An 18,848-nucleotide genomic window follows, 5' to 3' on the forward strand; every position below is an offset into this window, starting at 1 on the left:
AAAATAGTATCGATTCTTGGGATAAGTGCAAAGATGTTTACATATCCAAGTATTTTCCGCCAGCTAAGATCATCTCCTTACGCAACGATATCATGAATTTCAAGCAACTTGATCATGAACACATTGCACAATCTTGGGAGAGGATGAAGCTTATGATTAGAAATTGTCACGCTCATGGCTTGAGTTTGTGGATGATTATACAAATCTTTTACGCTGGCTTGAATTTCGCTTCTCGCAGTATCTTGGACTCCGCCTCACGTGGAACGTTCATGGAAATCACGTTAGGAGACACTACAAAACTCCTAGACAATATCATGACCAACTACTCTCAGTGACACACTGAAAGGTCGTCTGCTAGCAAAAAGGTACACGCTATAGAAGAGATTAACTCGCATAGTGCTAAGATGGACGAGTTGATGAATTTGATTGCTAGTAGAAACGCTACTGTAGATCCTAATGACATGCCACTATCTTCTTTGATTGAGAGTAGCAACGCTAGTTTGGACGTGAATTTTGTTGGTAGGAACAATTTTGGCAACAACAATGCTTTTAGAGGAAACTATGTTCCTAGGCCTTTTCCTAGTAACTCCTCTAACAATTATGGCAATTCCTACAACAACACTTATGGAAATCACAACAAATTAACCTCTGATTTAGAGAGTAATATCAAAGAGTTCATCAACTCTCGAAAGATTTTCAATGCGTCCATAAAGGAAAAACTACTCAAAATTGACGATTTGGCTAAGAGCGTTTATAGGATGTCTTCTGATATTGATGCTTTGAAAGTTAGATGCGCTCCTCCCAAGGTCAACTTGGATGAAACTTTGAAAGCTATGCGTGCCTCCATGAATGAGAGCAAACAAAGAACCGCCCAAATTCGCGCTAGGCATGAATGGTTTAAAAGGGAGCGTTCTAGTGATCCAAATCACGAAGATCTTAAAGTGCTTGGTGTGTCATCTCTATAATCTTTGTTTTCGCGTGTCAAACCTATTTATGGAGGGCTGGATATGAATCACCTTGGTTGAAAAATGCCCCAATGATTCGGAGTCCACCCATCTTGATGATAAAGGTGTGGAGAGTGGAGTAGAAGAAATCAAAATTTTGGGTAGTAATGAAACTCCCACTTTGGATTTCAAGGAATTCAATTATGATAATTGCTCCTTCTTTGAATGCATTTCTTTGATGCAATCCATTGCAAACTCTCCACATCCTTATAGCCAAAGCAAAGCCTACTGGATCAAGAAGGCGGAGATCGTCATCGAGTTGTACGTGTCCTGAACGCGGAGGTGTCGTCCATTCGGCGCTAGATCGGAACGATCGTGGGACGACGGTGATTTGAATCACGAAGCTGTTCCACTACATCAACCGCGTTTCTTAACGCTTCCCTCTTTGCGATCTACAAGGGCATGTGGATCCAATCTCCCTCTCATATATGAACATCACCAAGATAGGTCTTCGTGTGCGTAGGAAATTTTTTGTTTCCCATGCAAACGTTCTCCAACAGTGGAATCATGAGCTAGGTTCATGCGTAGATGTAATCTCGAGTAGAACACAAAAGATTTTGTGGGAGTTGATGTTCGATTTTTTTGCCCTCCTTAGTCTTTTCACGATTCGGTGGTATTGTTGGATTGAAGCGGCCCGGACCAACATTACTCGTACGCTTATGAGAGACCGGTTTCATCGACTAACATGTGACTTGTTGCATAAAGATGACTGGCGGGTGCCTATTTCTTCAACTTTAGTTGAATTGGATTTAACCGAGGCGGTCCTTGGAGAGAGGTTAAATAGCAATTTGCACATCTCCGTTGTGGTTTTGTGTAAGTAAGATGCGATCATACTAGATACCCATAGCAGCCATGTAAAACATGCAACAACAAATTAGAGGACGTCTAACTTGTTTTTGCAGGGTATGCATGTGATGTGATATGGCCAAAGACATGATGTGATATATTGGATGTGTGAGATGATCATGTTGTAATAGTTAAATATCGACTTGCACGTCGATGGTACGGCAAACGACAGGAGCCATAGGGTTGTCTTTAAACTAAGATTTGTGTTTGCACGTGCGTTTACTATATTGCTAGGTTGTAGCTTTAGTAGTAATAGCATAGATAGGACGACAACCTCGATGGCGGCACGATGATGGAGATCATGGTGCGGCGCCGGTGACGATGAAGATCATGCGGTGCTTTGGTGATGGAGATCAAGAAGCACAAGATCATGGCCATATTATGTGTGACAGCCTGAGACCGACGTTCCAGAAGATTCCCCCTTTCTTTCCGTTTTCGTCGTGCGTCTATTTTCTTTTGTCGCATCATCTGCATTGCATCAGCACCCCGTTGCCGCTAGTTTTAAAAAGTTGCATCCGTTGTTAGTTGTTGGTTCCCGTCGTTGTCCATTCTGAGCCCGACCTCACACGCACGCGCCCGCGGCATCGTCAAAACCCTGTTTTTAAACTGTGTTGAAAACTTTCTCTGATCGGGGTGAAACTTGGCATGCGGTCGTAATTAGATATAGGTAGGCCGTCTGTCAAATTTTGTCGCGATCGGAGTCCGTCTGGTACCCGAACGGTCGATCGTAGCGGCACCGTCTTTGGTTATTCGTCGGACGTTTGTCGGTGTTTTAAAACTCGTTGCCGCGCCACCTGTTTTCCCTCTTGTCCCTACCTAGCCACTCTACACAGCCAGTCTAGCCCTTCTATTCCATTCCCGCGTATGTGACCGCCCGATCGCGATCCTGCGGTCGAAAACGGAAGTGGATTCGGGTAACCCTAACCCCCTTTCTTATTTAATCTTCCCCTCCTATCCATTTTGGGACAGCCACCCTCTCCACCTCAAAATCCGTGCCAGCCACCCCCACTTTCTCCTCCTCCTCCAAATCCGCTCGGGGCGATGTGGACCGTCAGATCGAGGATCCGACGGACCAGACCACCTCTTGGCAAAAATTTCTCCATCACCGAGCTCCTCCATGGCAGCCATGCCCGAGCCCCGTGCTGCTCCCGTCGCCGCCGGACTGCGTACCCGCCGCCGCCTCGCCCTGCCATCATATCTTGCGGTGCTTGTATCTTTTGATCCATAGCTCCGTTGGAGATGTTCTCTATGTGTAAATTGCTTGTCTCGATGCATAGAATCACGTGAACCTATTTGTTTGTTGCTTAACAACTAAGTAAATGTGTTAGTTCAAATCTGGACATAATTGTAAATTAACATGTCAGGTCGTCTCGGAGGAGCTATATGTCATTTCCGACCTCATTTAAAATGTCATGTATTTAACCACATTTAATATTGCTGTGTATCTAATCGGGATAGAACTAAATAAATAAACATGGAGTTTCATCAATATGAAACTCGTTGCATATTGAACTTCACTTAATGTGTAGTGTTTGATTGTGTGAATTGTCATGTCGTGACTTGCATGTATTCAGCTGCTCATGCATCATATGTGTTTTGCATCGTGTGTGAATTCCGTGTGTTGATTTATGTTTCCGGTTTGCTTCGTCTCGATAGAGTTCCGCAGCGTGTCGGATTGTGAGGACCCATTCGACTACGTCGGTTCGTCTGCTTCACGGAGGCATTCTTCTTCCAAGCGGGATCTCAGGCAAGATGACCGTTTCCCCAGATACCATTACTATCATTGCCATGCTAGTTTTATCGCTTCTATCGATTATGTCTTGTTGCCTACCACATGTTAAATATTAGCCTCTCAACAATGCCATGAAAACCTTCAACCTGTTAACCTAGAAAACCACTCATTGGCTATGTTACCGCTTGCTTAACCCTGTGTTAGCGTTGCTAGTTGCAGGTGTAGTTGCTTCCATGTGACCACATGGGTTCCTGTAGCTTATGGTGTTTTGTTCCACCTTTGCCCCCTTAGTTTCGGCTACCGGTGTTATGTTCCATATTTGAGCGCTCCTAACATGATCGGGGTTGTTATGGGGACCCCCTTGATAATTCGTTTTAGATTAAAGCTGGTCTGGCAAGGCCCAACTTTGGTACTACATTTGCCCAACGTAATAATTTTGATGATACTGAAATGCATAGGGAGTTAGCGCTACCCGAGGAGTAATTCTACATAATACAGGGGAGCAGTGCTGATGGTGTTGGTCCCAAAAGGGCAGACTGTGGGGCCACCATGGGGCAACTCGAGGTTTGGTACGTGTAGGCTTTTCCATCCGTCGTGTCCTGAGAACGAGATACGCGGCACCTATCGGGATTGTCGACACGTCGGGTGGCCTTGCTGTATTAGTTTTACCTTTGACGAGATATCTTGTGCATCGGGATTCCGGTGATGCTTTAGGTAATCTCAGAGTTGAGGTTTTCCACTAAGGATTCCGACGAGATCGCGAGTGTCGTGATCGAGGATTTCTATGCGGCTTGTGGTAATTTGTGATGGACAAGTTGGAGCGCCCCTACAGGGTTAAATCTTTCGGAAAGCCGTGCTCACGGTTATGTGGCAACGTGGAAACTTTGTTTAACTCTGGTTCTAAATAACTTGAAGTTAACTTAATTAAAATATGCCAACTGTGTGCGTAACCGTGACTGTCTCTTTCGTGAGTTCCTTCTCCGATCGAGGACACGGTGGGGTTATGTCTGACGTAGGTAGGTGTTCAAGATCATTCATTTGATCATCAGTAGTTACGTCTGTTATGCGTAGATCTTCCCCCTCTTATTTCTTGTACTCGTAAGTTAGCCACCAAATATATGCTTAGCCACTGCTGCAACCTCACCACTTAACCATGTCTCACCCATTAAGCTTTGCTAGTCTTGATACCTTTGGAAATGACATTGCTGAGTCCCGTGTGGCTCACGGATTACTACAACACCAGTTGCAGGTATAGGTAAAGATTACTTGACGCGAGCGCGTTGATTGTACATTTGGAGTTGCATCTTCTTCTTCTTCTTCTTCTTCTTCATCGATCTAGGATGGGTTCCAGGCCGGCAGCCTGGGATAGCAAGGATGGACGTCGTTCTTCTTTTCTCGTTTGTTTTCGTCCGTAGTCGGACCCTGCTCTTCTTCATGATGTTTATGTATTGTAATGTTGTGACTCTGATGTAGCTTGTGGCGAGTGTAAGCCAATTCTATATATATATATCTCTTCTTTTCAGTACATTTACTTGTAATGATATCCATTCTTGCGACACGACGAGATGTGCTTCTATCCCTGGCGAGGCCTTCGTGCCAAATTGAGGATAGGGCCGCATCTTGGGCGTGACATTATGTCACTTATGAATTGTATGTGATGTTAATCCTTGTATGCACCTTATCTTGCTTAGAACAACGGTAGCATTATAAGGTGATCCCTCACTAAATTTCAAGATAAAAATTGTGTTCTCCCCGACTATGCACTGTTGCAATAGTTTGTTGTTTCGAGACACCACATGATGATCGGGTGTGATAGACTCAACGTTCACATACAACGGGTGCAAAACAGTTGCACACGCGGAACACTCGGGTTAAACTTGACGAGCCTAGCATGTGTATACATGGCCTGAGAACACATGAGACCGAAAGGTCGAGCATGAATCGTATAGTTGATATGATTAACATAGAGATGTTTAGCACTGAAACTACACTCAACTCACGTGATGATCGGACTTGAGTTAGTCAATTTGGATCATGCCACACTCAAGTAACTAGAGGGATGTCTATTTGAGTGGGAGTTTATTAGTAATTTGATTAGCTAAACTATGCTTGTCTTGAACATAGTCTAAGTCCACTTTGCAATATTTTATGTTGTAGATCAATGGCTCACGCAGTAGCAACCCTGAATTTCAATATGTTCCTAGAGAAAGCTAAGCTGAAAGATGATGGTAGCAACTTTGTAGACTGGGCTCGTAATCTAAGGCTCATCCTATAAGCTGGGAAAAATAATTATGTCCTTGATGCGGCGCTAGGAGATGAACCACCCGCTACGTCTGATCAAGATGTTTTGAACGCTTGGCGAGCACGTAAGGAGGACTACTCAATAGTTCAATGTGCGGTCTTGTATGGCTTAGACCCGGGACTTCAACGATGCTTTGAACGCCATGGAGCATATGAGATGTTCTAGGAGTTGAAGTTTATCTTTTAGAAGAATGCCCGGATCGAGAGGTATGAGACCTCCAATAAATTCTATGCTTGCAAAATGGAGGAGAATTCGTCTGTCACTGAACATGTGCTCAAAATGTCTGGGCACTCAAACCGTCTAGCTGAGCTGGGGATTGAACTCCCGCAAGACGCTATCACTGACAGAATTCTTCAATCATTGTCACCTAGCTACAAGAGCTTTGTGTTGAACCGTAACATGCAAGGGATGAATAAGTCACCCGGTGAGTTATTCGCGATGCTGAAAGTCGCAGAGTCAGAACTCCGAAAGAACATCAAGTGTTGATGGTGAATAAGACCACTAGTTTCAATAAAAGTGGCAAAGGCAAGAAGGGTAACTCCAAGAAGAGAGGCAAAGTTGTTGCTCCTCTGACGAAGAAACCCAAGGCTGGACCTAAGCCGGAAACTGAGTGATATTATTGCAAGGGGATGGGTCACTAGGAAGCGCAACTGCCCCAAATATTTGGCTGATAAGAAGGCGGCCAATGCAAAACCTGGTATATGTGATATACATGTTATTGATGTGTACCTAACCAACTCTCGTAGTAGTGCCTGGGTATTTGATACCGGTTCTGTTGCTCATATTTGCAACTCAAAGCAGGAACTGCGGAATAAACGAAGGCTGACGAAGGATGAAGTGACAATGCGCGTGGGAAATGGTTCCAACGTTGATGCAATCGCCGTCAGCACAGTCTCACTTCGGTTACCATCAGGATTAGTTATGAACTTAAATAATTGTTATTTAGTGCATGCATTAAGCATGAACATTATATCTGGATCTTGTTTATTGCAAGAGGGTTACTCATTTAAGTTAGAGAATAATGGTTGTTCTATTTTTATGAGTAATATCCTTTATGGTCATGCACCCAATGTGAGGGGTTTGTTCATGTTGAATCTTGATTGTGATGACACACATATACATAACACTGAGACCAAAAGATGTAGAGTTAACAATGATAGCGCCACCTATTTGTGGCACTGTCGCTTAGGTCATATTGGTGTGAAGTGCATGAAGAAACTCCATGTTGATGGGCTTTTGGAGTCACTTGATTTCGAATCACTTGACACATGCGAACCATACCTCATGGGCAAGATGACTAAGACTCCGTTCTCCGGAATAATGGAGCGTGCAACTGACTTGTTGGAGATCATACATATTGATGTATGCGGTCCAATGAGTGTGGAGGTGCGCGGCGGATATCATTATTTTCTCACCTTCACTGATGATTTGAGTAGGTATGGATATATCTACTTGATAAAGCACAAGTCTGAAACGTTTGAAAATTTCATGCAATTTCAGAGTGAAGTTGAAAATCATCGTAACAAGAAGATCAAGTTCCTACGATCTGATCGAGGGGGCGAATATCTGAGTTTCGAGTTTGGTGCTCACTTAAGACAATGTGGAATCGTTTCACAGTTGACACCGCTTGGAACACCACAGCGTAATGGTGTCTCCGAACGTCGTAATCGTACTTTGTTAGATATTGTGCGATCTATGATGTCTCTTACCGATTTGCCATTATCGTTTTGGGGTTATGCATTAGAGATAGCTGCATTCACTTTAAATGGGGCACCATCAAAATCCGTTGAGACAACACCATATGAGCTATGGCATGGCAAGAGGCCAAAGTTGTCATTTCTTAAAGTTTGGGGATGCGATGCTTATGTCAAAAAGCTTCAGCCTAAAAAGCGGGAACCCAAAGCGGAAAAGTGTGTCTTCATAGGTTACCCAAAAGAGATAGTTGGGTACACCTTCTATCTCAGATCCGAGGGCAAAGTGTTTGTTGCTAAGAACACGGCTTTCTTGAGAAGGAGTTTCTCTCGAAAGAATTGAGTGGGAGGAAGATAGAACTTGATGAGGTTGTGGAACCTCTGCTCCCTTAGATGGTGGTGCAGGGCAGATGGAAATCTCTGTGGAGGCAACACCGGTTGAGGAGGAAGCTAATGATAATGATCATCAAGCTTCGGATCAAGTTACTATCAGACCTTCAAGGTCGACAAGATCACATACTGCTCCTAAGTGGTACGGGAATCATGTCTTATCTATCATGTTGTTAGACAACAACGAGCCTGCGAATTATGAAGAAGCAATGGTGGGCCCAGATTCCAACAGATGGTTAGAGGCCATGAAGACTGAGATAGGATCTATGTTTGAAAACAAAGTGTGGACTTTGGAAGTATTACCTGAAGGTCGCAAGGCTAATCAAAACAAATGGATCTTTAAGAAGAAGACGGACGCAGACGGTAATGTTACCGTTTATAAAGCTCGACTTGTGGCAAAGGCTTTTTCACAAGTTAAAGGAGTTGACTACGATGAGACATCCTCACCGGTAGCGATGCTTAAGTCTGTCCGAATCATGTTAGCAATAGCTGCATTTTTCGATTATGAAATCTGGCAGGTGGATGTCAAAATGGTGTTCCTTAACGGTTTTCTTAAGGAAGACTTGTATATGATGCCACCCGAAGGTTTTGTCGATCCAAAGAATGCTAACAAAGTATGCAAGCTCCACAATCCATTTATGTACTGGTGCAAGCCTCTCGGAGTTGGAATAAACGCTTTGATGAAGTGATCAAAGAGTTTGGGTTTATACAAGTTGTTGGAGAATCTTTTATATACAAGAAAGTGAGTGGGAGATCTGTAGCGTTTCTAATATTATATGTGGATGACATATTGCTGATTGGAAACAATGTGGAGTTTTTAGAGAGTGTAAAGGATTACTTGAACAAGTATTTTTCAATGAAAGACCTAGGAGGAGCTGCTTACATATTAGGCATTACGATCTATAGAGATAGATCGAGGTGCCTAATAGGACTTTCACAAAGCACATACCTTGATAAAGTTTTGAAGAAGTTCAAAATGGAGCAATCTAAGAAGGGGTTCTTGCCAGTGTTACAAGGTATAAAGTTGAGTAAGACTCAGTGTCCAGTGACTGCAGAAGATAGAGAAAATATGAGTAACGTCCCCTATGCTTCAGCCATAGGGTCTATCATGTATGCAATGATGTGCACAAGACTGGACGTCAGCCTGGCCATATGTATGGTAGGCAGGTTTCAAAGTGATCCAGGACTGGAACACTGGGCGGCGGTCAAGAGTATTTTGAAGTACCTGAAAAGGACTAAGGAAATGTTTCTCATTTATGGAGGTCACGAAGAGCTCGTCATAAAGGGTTACGTCGATGCAAGCTTTGACACTGATCCGGATGACTCTAAGTCTCAAACTGGATATGTATTTATTCTTAATGGGGGTGCGGTAAGCTCGTGCAGTTCCAAGCAAAGCGTCGTAGAAGATTCTACATGTGAAGCGGAGTACATGGCTGCCTCGGAGGCGGCTAAGGAGGGTGTCTGGATGAAGCAGTTCATGACAGATCTTGGAGATGTGCCGAGCGCACTAAATCCAATAACTCTATTTTGTGACAACACTCGTGCCATTGCTCTAGCCAAGGAACCAAGGTTTCACAAGAAGACCAGACACATCAAATGACGCTTCAACCTCAGCCGCGACTATGTCGAAGGAGAGGACGTAAATATTTGCAAAGTGCACACGGATCTGAATGTTGCAGATCCGCTGACTAAACCTCTTCCACGAGCGAAGCATGATCAACACCAGAACTGTATGGGTGTTAGATTCATTCCAATGTAAATCGCATGGCGATGTGAGACTAGATTATTGACTCTAGTGCAAGTGGGAGACTGTTGGAAATATGCCCTAGAGGCAATGATAAAATAGTTATTATTATATTTCCCGTTTCAAGATAATCGTTTATTATCCATGCTATAATTGTATTGAATGAAAACATAAATGCATGTGTGGATATATAGACAACACAATGTCCCTAGTAAGCCTCTAGTTGACTAGCTAGTTGATCAAGGATGGTTAAGGTCTTCTGACCATATGCAGTTGTTGTCACTTGATGACTGGATCACATCATTGGGAGAATGATGTGATGGACAAGAACCAAACTATGAACGTAGCATGTGATCGTGTCATTTTGTTGCTATTGTTTTCTGCGTGTCAAGTGTTCGTTCCTATGACCATGAGATCATGTAACTCACTGACACCGGAGGAATACCTTATGTGTATCAAACGTTGCAATGTTACTGGGTGACTATAAAGGTGCTCTACAGGTATCTCCGAAGGTGTCCGTTGAGTTAGCATGGATCAAGACTTGGATTTGTCACTCTGTGTGACGGAGAGGTATCTTGGGGCCCACTCGGTAATACAACATCACATATAAGCCTTGCAAGCAATGTGACTAAAATGTTAGTCATGGGATCTTGTATTACGGAACGAGTAAAGAGACTTGCTGGTAACAAGATTGAAATAGGTATAGGGATATCGACAATCAAATCTCGGGCAAGTAACATATCGAAGGACAAAGGGAATGGTATATGGGATTATATGCATCCTTGGAACATAGGTTCAACCGATAAGATCTTCGTAGAATATGTAGGATACAATATGGAAATCCAGGTCCCGTTGTTGGATATTGACCGGGGAGTGTCTCGGGTCATGTATGCATAGTTCTCGAACCCGCAGGGTATGCACACTTAAGGTTCGGTGACATTTCGGTATAGTTGAGTTATAGGTGTTGGTGACCGAAGGTTGTTCAGAGTCCCGGATGAGATCACGGATGTCAGGAGGGTTTCCGGATGGTCCGAAAACGAAGATTGATATATAGGATTGTTTCATTTGGCCTCCGGAAAGATTTCGGGCATTACCGGCAGTGTACCGAGAGTGACGAATGGGTTCCACATTTTTACCGGGAGGGTGCCACCCACCGAGGAGAGAACCCAATAGCCCATGGGTGGTGCACCAGCCCTTGGTGGTGTGGTGAGGCCACACCAATAGGGTATGTCGGCTAAAGGAAAAAATCAAAGGAGAAAAAAAAGAGGGAGGTGGGAAGGAAGGAGGGGATTCACTACTGGAATCTGCTGGTTTGCCGACAGCCAGAGCTGACGGCAAAGGACAGTTTAACTGATGGCAAAGGCTTTGGTGTCAGTGTGCTGTCGGCAAAGGTACCGGCCAAGATTTTATCGGCAATCACCTTCTTTGCCGACAGCCAGAGCTCGACCGACGGCAAAGACTTTGCCATCAGCTTTGTGGCACGGGCTGACGGCAAAGAGCAATGGCGGCAATGGCGCAGGCCGAGCTCCGTTAGAAGGTTAACGACATGCTTTGCCCACAGCCGTAGCAAAGCTGACGGCAAAGCAGAAACCCCTGGGTCCCCTAGGTCCCCTGGGTCCCCTCTTTGCCCATAGCCGTAGGACAGCTGACGGCAAAGCCGAAACCCCTGGGTCCCCTTGGTCGCCTCTTTGCCGACAGCTGGAGCACAGCTGATGGCAAAGCCGAAAATCTGGGAAAAATTGGTATTCCTAGAGTTGTCAGGATAAACAGGCTGCCGCCACGTGTCTTCTTTGCCGTCAGTCCACCGACGGCAAAGCCGTTGCCGTCAGTAAGCTATAGGAAAAGACCCTCTCTGCTTTTTTCATATTTGTTTTCCATTAATTCCCTGCATTTGCAAAACATAGATACAAACAGCAACATATATATATTTGCCCATCCCCTAAACAGCACCACAAGTGCATCACAAAGTGCAAACAGCACAACACAAGTGCAAACAGCATAAATATATGTAATTAAAGTGCAAACAAGATCACAAAGTATTACAAAGCATCACAAGTGCATCCACAAATACAATTGCATTACAAAGTTCATCTAAGACTACACAAGTGCATTACAAAGTCCCTCGAGCATCCATCCATATGCCATGCTGCTTTATCAAAATCTGCATAATGAGAAAGAAGTTAGAAGAAGAATACAATAAGAAAGAAGTTATCTAAATTAAGCTAAGCAATTAGAAGAAGAAGTGGAAGAAGAAGAAGAACAAGAAGAAGAACAAGAAGAAGAAGTGGAAGAAGTGGAAGAAGAAGAAGAAGAAGAAGATAGAGAAAAAGAAAGAAGAGAAGTTATCTTTTTCTCCTCTTTCTTCTTCTCTTATTTCTTCATCTCTTGTTTGTTCTTCTCTTCTGGTTTCTTTTAAAACTTTCTAAACTAATTATGTCATTTTTGAGCTCTAATATCAACTAGAATTTACTAAGCTAACTAAACCATGGCTAATATCAACTAGAATTTACTAAGCTAACTAAAGCATGGCATAATCTAAGTTGATCTAAACAATAAGAATAATAAGAAGGAGAGGAATAACTTACCGAATGCCAAGAAACGGAGGAGAAGCTCCATCTCCGTTGGTCGCTGGGTTGCTAGGGCTCTCACCAGGAGAAGTAAAGGGATCATGGGATTCAACTCTGGAATGATGCTGCAACAAGGCAAGAGTTAAAATATGTGGTTAGCACGGCGACACACAATGGTATAAGACCGTGCAAGGTTGGTCATTGAAAGGGAACTCACCGTTCCCACCGGAGAAGGCATCGGCGGAGGGGGCGGCAAACCTTGCTTCTCACACATAGCCTGCAAATTAGTTTTCGAGGAGTCAAAGAAATAGCCTTGTTGCGTCTCACACATAGCCTTGCTTCTCACACAACTGACTTACCGCAACAAAGTCGTGCATGGCCTTCGCATGGGCATTATTGCGTGCCCTCTCCTCCTCAAGCAACCTCTGCGTATTTCGGTCCCTCTCGTCCAACAAGAGCCTGGTGGCCTCCCTCTCCTTCATAAGTGCGCCTGCAACCACTCCTCAAAAGGAATTTTCATCATCCATCCAGGGACAAAAGAACGAAAGTAATAATGAAGAAAACTAACCTCGATGGCAAGATCACCTGGCCTCGCGCATTGCCGTATTACAGGAGCGGAGCTCGTTTGCCTCGACTTGATCTGAGATAAAGTCTCAGTGATAGGGACGAAGCCATCACACATGGCCAGCGTGCCATGACTCTTACCGCCACCAGAGATCATTAACGCCTCTGGATCGATAGGATTCTGGCTCGGGTCAAAGTCAGGCCCGCGCAGCTGTTTGACCACCTCAGAATAAGACGTCATCTTGTTGTAGGCGGACAGGCTTGTGTACGCCGACGGCCCGTCCCCCTCAGAATATGCCTTCGCCGTCTTGTACAAGCCCTTATGGGCCATGCTAAACGCGGCGTATCCCTCAGGCTCGGGCTGGTTATTGTGTTTGGCCTACACGAAAAGACAAAGAATTAGTACAACAAAAATCATGAATGAACGAATTATTGATGAAACAAAACAAGGCACACATACCCATTTTTTGGCGTATTGCTTGATGTTGGCATTGCCTTGGTGGTGTGGCACACCAACCAATTGGGCACGACGGTCCTTGGCCATAGTGTGGGTGCTCAACCAAGCATCTGTGCACCACCTGTCCACTATCATCTCACAACAATCCATCTTATCGGCCAACCATCTCGGGGGCACCTATGAATGTAAGTTAATGAAGAATGAAACTAAGTATTATAACTAAATAGACCTAACTAGCCCTAAGAATTGATCTTTGGAATGTACATACCTCCATGTACTCGGTCTTATCAAGGAAAATCTTTCGACATTCAGTCTTTGTCTTCGGCTCCCCTTGCTTGGCGTACCAATCTCGAACAGCCTGAACACGCAGCTCGTGCCTCGTGTTATTCAATAAACTCTTGCACTCTTTCACGAGGTTCTTCTTGGCCGCCTCCTCCGTCCCTTCCTCGACCCTAAAGTAACTCTGCAATTATGCCAAAATAGATGCACAGATGAATAGTGAAATGATTTGGAAGGAAATAACAATATATAACATTGTATACTTTTTATTGGGTAAAATAATAGTTACCCAAAAATCAGCCAACACCTTGTCGGCCACGCTCACGCAAACAACACCATTGACATGTGTGTTTTCCGGGAGCAGAGCGGCTTGGTAGTGCTCCCACTTGAGTCCTGGCTTGGGAACCATACCCTCACCGGGCAACTGCACTATCCCGGGGAAGTGCTCCCTAAGTAAAGCACCAAGGAGGCAGTTTGGATTCCGGGTATTCTGCGGGTAATCCCACCCCCTACATAATGATAAGACAAAGACATTAGCTACTTGGTGAAATATAATGATATAAGGTACACAATATATATCAACTTACTTCTCGCCATCTGGCTTAATGAACGCCCTGTGCTGCAACTCCAATCGGTCTGGAACTCGTGTCATACCACGGTGGTAGACCGACTTGCTGGCAGCCCCCTCAGCCTCTGCCTCAGCCCCCTCCGCCTCAACCTCCGCCTCAGCACCCTCCGCCTCAGCCCCCTCCGCCTCAGCCTCCGCCTCAGCACCCTCCGCCTCAGCCTCCACCTCAGCACCCTCCGCCTCAGCCCCCGCCTCAGCCCCCTGCATCGGTGTCTGCTCCTGGACGGGAGGATCCCGCACCAGTGACACCCTCGTCTGCAAGGGTGAAGTGGCTGAGACAGAAGTAGCCGAGGGTGGTGGCGACTGGCTCCTATCATGTAGCCTCCCTCTCCCACGACCACGTCCTCTGCCTCTCTTCTTTCCTACGCCTCTCCCACGGGGCTCCTCGGCAAAGCTCTGCAACAAAGTTCTCCGTAGCTGCCCAGGTGCTATCCTCAACTTATCCCCGCCTGCCATGTCTGACCACCTGTAACGATAAATAGTTAAATAATTAGTACAAATTCAAGGACAATAATTAAATGAACAATAATAAATACATTAATAATTCAACTAATAATTGAATAATTAAACAACAATGTTTGGATGCATACAAAGTACTAATAGTCTGGATCATCTGTCTCTTCTCCATGGTCAATTGAAGCAAAATCATCATCAGTATCACACGCGTCGTCATGACTGATATCGTCATCGGGTTCAGGGACATCATGTGGAAGGCCTTTTTGTAACCGATCAAGCATTGATAGCTCATCGGCATTGGTAACTTCTTCTACTTCCACTTCTTCCTCATCATCACGTGAGTCTTGTTCCTCCGTGTTCAGGGTGGACGTAGAGCAGTTTCGGGTACGACGTCTGACACCACGTGATTCTTGGAAGAATTCTCCATCATATGTTATTGGGTCAATTTGAGGTTCATAATCGTCTTCATTTGGGGGAGGTGGTCTAAGATGTGGCGGCACATCGAACACGACATACCAACCTTCTAGGTTCTTAACACTTTGACGACAGTATGGCAGATAGAAAACTTGCGTGGCATGTTGAGCCACAATATAGACATCGGCACCGCTTAACTGCCTGTCTTGTCGAATTTCGACAATCCCAAGATGTTCATGAGTCCGTCTTGTCTTAGTAGGATCGAACCAATGACATTTGAACACAACAACGTTCGGAGGATTTTCACCATAATAATGAAGTTCGTAGACTTCTTCAAGTCTTCCATAATACTCGACACCTCCCTCGCCTATAGCAGAGACACCGGAATTGTTTGTTTTTCGATTGGGCATTGAAAGCTCTTTGCTAGCAGTACGAAAGCGATACTCGTTGATGTCGTACTTCTGAAATGTACGGACCTTAATGTCAAAACCATTAGCTATTTGTCTCAATTCATCGTCGACTTGCTCATCTGAATTAGCCTAGAAGTTAAAGAAAGATAGAGTTTGATGTGTTACTCATGAGTAATAGCAACAAAGGAAATCACTTATTATATATAAGGGAGGTACCGTTTTTTTGAACCAAGAGATGAAACTGGGATAGCCGCCTCCTGTCTTTTCAAGAAGTTCATACTCGAGAATGGATTCTTTTTCGATTGCAACACCATTCGAGAATTGTTCGACGTATCGACTATATCAATTAATAATAGTTGTTAGACACAAAACTTGTTAAAAGTTGCGAAACAATGTACAGAGCACTTACTCGATGTATGGCCGAACTTCTGTTAAATTGTTCAATATATACATCGTTAGTGTGCGCCACTCCTCGACGCACAACAACTTTGGTTTTCCCACACCAGAAGGTGCGAGCTTCCCTTTGAAAAGGCTGAGATTGGATTCACGTCGTTTGGGGTCGCCCAGATTGTACCGAGGCGTTGGATTATGCAAGCTGTGCATAGTGGCATCATAGTGTGTTGTTACGAAGTTTGCCTCCTCCTCGGTAATGAACGCCTCGGCCATCGATGCTTCAATTCTACGTTTATTTTTACATTTTCCTCGAAGTGTCTTCTGCATTCTTTCAGTTGCGTAGCACCAACGATTTCGCACAGGGCCACCCAATCTTGCCTCGGTTGGGAGATGCAAAATCATGTGTTGCATCGGATTAAAGAAGCCCGGTGGAAAAATCTTCTCTAACTTGCAGAGCAACTCAGGCGCCAACTCTTCCATGTCATCTATCAAGGCACGCGACAACTCTTTAGCACAAAGAACACGGAAGAAATAGCTCAACTTGGCCAATACTAGCCATTCAGCCTCGGGGATATAGCCACGCAACATCACCGGCATTATCCGCTCAAGCCATATGTGCCAATCATGACTCTTGAGCCCAAATTTTTTCATTTTTTCAATGCTCGCTCCCCTCGCTAGATTCGCAGCATACCCATCGGGGAACAACAACTTTTTTTGCACCCACAAGAGGATTTCCCTTATTGCTCCCTTCTCAAGATTGTACCAGGCGGGTGGTTTGGACCAATTTTTTCTTCCTTTCGGTTCTCGCATGTTTAGTGATGGCCTATCACACAGAGTCTCCTGGTCAACTCTAGCCTTTGTATTATATTTGCCCTTATCAGTGCCGAAAAATGTGCCAAGAAGGGCCTCGGCGATATTCTTTTCAGTGTGCATCATGTCAATGTTGTGTGGAAGTAAGAGGTCTTCGAAGTAGGGGAGATCCCAGATGCATGGCTTGTGGGTCCAGGCGTGTTCCTCATTATAACCCAAGAAATACCCTGGACGGTTTGGATCAGGCTCCATAGATTTTAACTGTTCATTAATTTGTGCCCCCATCAACGCAGGTGGTGCTGAGTGTTTGACAACTTTACCTTTCATGAAATTCTTCTTGTCTTTTCTGAATGGATGGTCCATAGGCAAGAACTGTCTATGCAAGTCAAAGCAGGAATACTTCCCACCCGCCGGCAACCAATGAAACTTAAGAGCTGCCTTGCATTGTGGGCATGGGAACCTTCCATGCACACACCAGGCAACGAAAAGCGCAAATGCTGGCAGATCATGCAACGAGTATTGGTACCAAACATACATTTGAAAGTTCTCTTTCTTAGCTGCGTCGTATGTGTTGACCCCATTCACCCAAGCTTCTTTCAAGTCATCCATCAGCGGTTGCATGTACACACTCATATTCTTCCCCGGGTAGTTTGGCCCTGGAACTATCAACGTCAGAAATATATGCTTTCTTTGCATAATGGATGATGCTGGAAGATTGAGGGGAATGACAAATACAGGCCAGCAACTATATTGGGTAGCCGTCATACCAAAAGGATTGAACCCATCGAGGCTGATGGCGATTCGACAATTCCTTGGTTCTTTAGCTTTTTCCTTATGTATACTATCGAATGCCTTCCATGCGTCACCATCTGAAGGGTGAACCAACATCGGAACTCCGTGTTCATCTAATTCTTTCCTAATTCCATGTTTGTGCCATGTCATCTGTTTTGTTGTTTCTTCGAGCATGTAAAGTCGTTGAAGTCTTGGTAGGATCGGCAGATACCGTAGGACACTCACGGGGATTTTGCTCTACTTCTTCTCACCTTCACCATTTTCTACCTCAACATATCTGGAGGACTTGCAAAATGGACAATATGTTTCGTCCGCATACTCTTTCCTAAATAAGGCACATCCCTTCTCACAAGCATGTATCTGCTCATACGGCATCTTGAGTGCACTAAGGATTTTGTCTGACTCTTGTAGGTTTGAAGGCATAATATGACCTTCTGGTAGAAAGCGCCCAAATAGGGTCATCACTGAGTCAAACAGGTCTCTTCCAATGTTGAACTAGGCTTTCAGAGCCATTACTTGTGCGATGGCATCTAGCTGAGAAATCTTAGTGTGCTCGTGAAGAGGACGTTTTGAAGACTCCAACATGGCATAGAAGGCTTTTGCGGATTCCTCCATCTCTTCGTCCTTGTTCCGAGCATCATCAAAGTCATTCACCATGTCTTCAATCCCTGTACCATAATCATCGGTGCGCCGACGCAACACCTCGTCTCTGTTACGTTGGGCCGACTCACCATGAAATGTCCACAAGGTATAGCCGGGAGTAAAACCACGCATCTGCAGGTGTTTACCCATTACATCCTTTGTCTGTCGCGAATAATTCTTGCACTTAGTGCAGGGGCACCATGTTTTTGGCTGGCCTTTAGAAAACGATGTTTCCACGAATTCATAGGTTTTGCTCAACCATTCATCAGTCATATCTCTCTCACTATGGTGACCGGTGTACATCCATTCACGATCATTCATTCTGGCAAGCTAGCTACATGGTATCCGCATATAAAACAATATAAATCATCAATTCATCAAGTATGTTAAATTAATTATGGCCATTTTTTAATCATGGTTAATACATTGGGATGCACGGCATGCACACCTACCAGCTACTAGGTAAAGATGGGTCCTAATCCCACCCGAGTATGTGTAGATTGGGTCATTTCCCCATGCTCTGCTCCCAACCCAACGCAAAATTTCGGCAGCACCTCCCCGCTGTTCTCCTGATACACGTCTCGGCAACTAACCGAGAGGATGTGTACCCGGAGAACAACAAGGAGGAGCTGTCGAAACTCTGCATGGGATCCGGAGCAAAGCGTGGGAAACGACCCAATCTACACATAGTCGGGCTGTCCATGGATAACGTTGGACAATTCGAAAG

Source organism: Hordeum vulgare, chromosome 1H, assembly GCF_904849725.1.
Source record: "Hordeum vulgare subsp. vulgare chromosome 1H, MorexV3_pseudomolecules_assembly, whole genome shotgun sequence".
NCBI classification, from domain to species: Eukaryota; Viridiplantae; Streptophyta; class Magnoliopsida; order Poales; family Poaceae; genus Hordeum; species Hordeum vulgare.